A 3,690-nucleotide genomic window follows, 5' to 3' on the forward strand; every position below is an offset into this window, starting at 1 on the left:
GAGTATGTTGGAGTTTTTCCAAGGGGAAGAGGTTCTTCCTTCAGTCACTAGGTTTACTAGGAAGAGGTGGTTACAGCTGACGTTTTTAACACCTTCTGTTCATCAGTTTGGCTGCGTTTACATAATTGAAAACAATACTTTTTGGATGCAGACTTGAATAACTTTGGTTTGAGGGTGGGCAGGCCCCATTACCAATGTTGCAAAAGTAGAACTGAAGCAGAAGTACTTCTGTCACATCCTTTACAGTTCAAACTGCTATATGTAGTAGAGTTATTTTTGCAGTTCAGGCATTAATTGCATCCCCTGCTTCTGCCAGACCTGAAGTGGATGGATGGCATTTTTGTTGGAGGTACAGAAGGTGCCTGTCTGTCCTGGTATTAAGAAAGATGTTGAATGCTCTCCACTGCCTCTGAAAGAAGATGAAACTGAAAATAAAATACAAAACTGGGTAATTTCAATCAAAGATCTTGTAAGATTGTACTCCACAAAGCAGTATTACTTCTGTAATATGTGGTGTTAAACATCTGGATGAAAATGGCAGTTTTCAGTCTACACCAGACCTTCAGAGCTCTTGGTAATACAAAAGAGCTGCTTAGTAAGTTTGCTGATGTGCGTCAGGGTTCGTTATTTCTGTTTTCTTGAGTAATAACTCAATAACATAACTGCTGCGCATATGCAGTATGTATCTCTTGACATTTGCTTGCTTTAAAGCCAGAGCAAAGCTGCCCTTGCCCAAAGGGCAGATAGGTATTACCTGTTCCAGAACAGTAATTTTTGCCTTTTACTTGCCAAACCTAGTGGTTGAGCATGGTGATACCAAATGTCGGTAGAGTTTTGGTTTCTGTTTTATTTTAGCTTAATCTTCAGAGTTGGGTTACCATATTTGTCCCTTTCCTCCTTACGAAGGCTTCTCAGATTGACGTGCTTACAATCTATTCCTGAAGACTTAAATATCTTTGTGAATCGGAGGAGAGCGAAGTGTGACAGCAATAGCTGTGGTATGCTCTCTCACAGCCAGCATACTGGAAATACATACTGCTTCCTCTTGTGGTGGTAACTGGTATTTTTCTAAAATCTAAAAAAACCTTTCTGCATTCTTTTGTATCGGGAATGACCATGAGGTGAAGGTGTGCGATGGAAGTCTTTCGTGGAACTCTGTCCTTGTTGTGTTTGACTTCAGTTCTTTTCATTTGTTGGGTTTCTGCTGTTCTTGATGTTAAATCCCAAACTACAGTAACAGATTGCACTTCAGACTTATTGAAGTGCTATTAACGAACTTTTATAGCTCTTAACCAAATCTGCAAAAGCACCCATAAGCCTGAAACACCATTTTGGTAGCGGGAGTTGGACAGTTCTGGCTTGAGAAAGCTGAAGAATGTCAGTGAAGAATATCAAAGGTGAAGTGTATGCTTGTTTTCATGTGAATCATACTCTCAATATGTTAAATAATAAAAGACCCAGAAAGTGATGTTCTTGTCCAAGATGACAGGCAAAATAAAATATTTACCTAAAATTTTCTTGGAATGTCTTGTAAAGAAATACTTCTCAAGAGCAAGTTATGTTGACAGCATCTTGAACAAAAATGTAGAGTGACTCTTAGTATTTGCATTTTGGTTGTTCTGTGACTGGCTAATAACAAAATATGCTGAAAAGACCTGTAAAATGTTGCCATATTGGCTTTTTTGTTTAAACTTTCTAGTAGCCTCAAGCCCTCCTTGTTTCTGTGTTGACTGTGCTGTTAAAACCTCAGTATTTCTTGTCTAAGGTCTTTGCATGCATCAATGGTGAAGATGACTATGAAGAAGTCATGTTTGGTTTGCCTCAGCTGGCTGCAGTGAACTAGAATAGCTACAAGAAGGCTTAACCTCTCATAAGCAAGGCAGTCTCTTTCTGGAAAGGAAATGCTCCAGGGACCTCTCAAATGAATAGGACTCCGTGTCTCCCTGCTAGCACCTCTGCTTTCATTGAGATGATGAGGCAATGTTTGCTCAAGTGCTCTTGATGTCCCAGTGCTCTGCAGGGAGTAGGAGGTGGAGAAAAGTTGGTCAGACCTGTCATGGTCTGCCTTTGCACCCACACAAGCCATGCTGACAGTGTCAGGAACAACCCTAATGATCATCATACCTCAGTGGTCTGCCCTTCTGAGAGCACGGGGGTTTCATGTATGACCAGGTGTGATCTGGCCTCTTCTGACTGATCTTGGTGTAAGGCAAATGGAAATTAGGCTGTTTCATTTACCAGTAGTATTTCATACCACCCCAATGAGAACTGGAAGCCATGCCGCCTTTGCTGCGTTTTCTTTATTGAAGGGCATTACACAATTAACTAGGCTTAGTTATCCCCTTTTCTTGTGCAGGGACAAACTCCTGGAGTACTTTTAACTACCAGTTGACTTGCATGGGGCTGTTGTGTAAAGTTGAACTGAAATTTTTGTGTATTCAGGACTGCAGGTGTTTGTTCTGCAGTTGAGGATTGCAGATCTTTGCAGATTCATCTTCTTTCTTTGGGGAAGAACTTGCTCAGAGCTGAAGCTCTAGCATTCCTGTGTGTACAGTAGCCACACACAGGCAAGCGTGGAGGTGGTGAGCATGCTACTGAAAGCAGGGCTTGGAGAGAGGATTTACTCCTGGAGTAGGAAATAGCCTGTGTGCTAATGTGCTGTGTGGTAACAGCGAGCTCTGACTTGAATCTGAATGAGAAACATTCTTCAGCAGTGTTACACGGGAGGATTGTCCTTTAGACCTGGCTGCCTGCTCTCCTTGGTGAAAAGGGTGGCTCTGGGTGCAGGTACGAAGATTTGGAGTTGTTCTCTGCAGCTGCTGATTCTGCGTCTCTCGGAGGGATGTCATCTTTTTGAACAAAATGTGGGTTTTAATTCTCTTCCTTTCCCCACTGCTGCCTGAGGCTAAGAGCACAGGGCATGCTAGCAGTTTCCCTGAGTTGTGCATGCTTTAGGAAGAAGTAATTATCTTGGTGATTATTTCATTTCCCAGCGGTGCCATTCTTACCCTGGCTGGTAACTCGAGAAACTGCTCTCCTAAGATCTTGATAATCTTGTTTGCATGTTGTGTGGAAGATGGGGCAAGGGGGTTTGTTAATAGCTTAGCTGGCTATGAGACATGAAACAATTGAGTAAAATGCTTTCAAACTCCACCATTCCTTAAAGAGAGCAGATTTCAGAGTAATGGTGTGTTCTCAGAATAGATTTGAAGGGTGGGATGTTGCCCTTCTATTTTCTGACACAAAATGCCACTTGCCAAGCCAAGTGGGATCTGCTGTTCCACTGATGATATTTCAAACTTGACAAAGCACCTGCCTGTGGAAGGAAAGATACTTTATCGTGTCCATCTTTGAGATTCAGCGTGAGTGGCAGTCCTTTAACATACTGAAATGTCATTTTGGGTGTCTGTACCAAGGTCAGTTCATCAGAATTTTAAGGCTAGGTATAAATAATGCCATGTCCTAGCTTGCAAAATGGTACATGAAATATATTTGGTTTTTGGACCCTAGGCCCAAACAGCTAAGCTCCTTGCAGACCCTGTTTCAGCTTGCGTGAGAATGTAAGGCATAGTTTGGCTCTATGGAGTGTACTGCTGTTCATTTGTGTCTGATTTTTAAAATCCAGGGTATTGTAAAGACAACACAAACACAACTTTCTGCTTGGGTACCTGCCATTGCTGTGTGAAAGAC

Source organism: Platalea leucorodia, assembly GCF_965183815.1.
Source record: "Platalea leucorodia genome assembly, chromosome: 11".
Lineage (NCBI taxonomy): Eukaryota > Metazoa > Chordata > Aves > Pelecaniformes > Threskiornithidae > Platalea > Platalea leucorodia.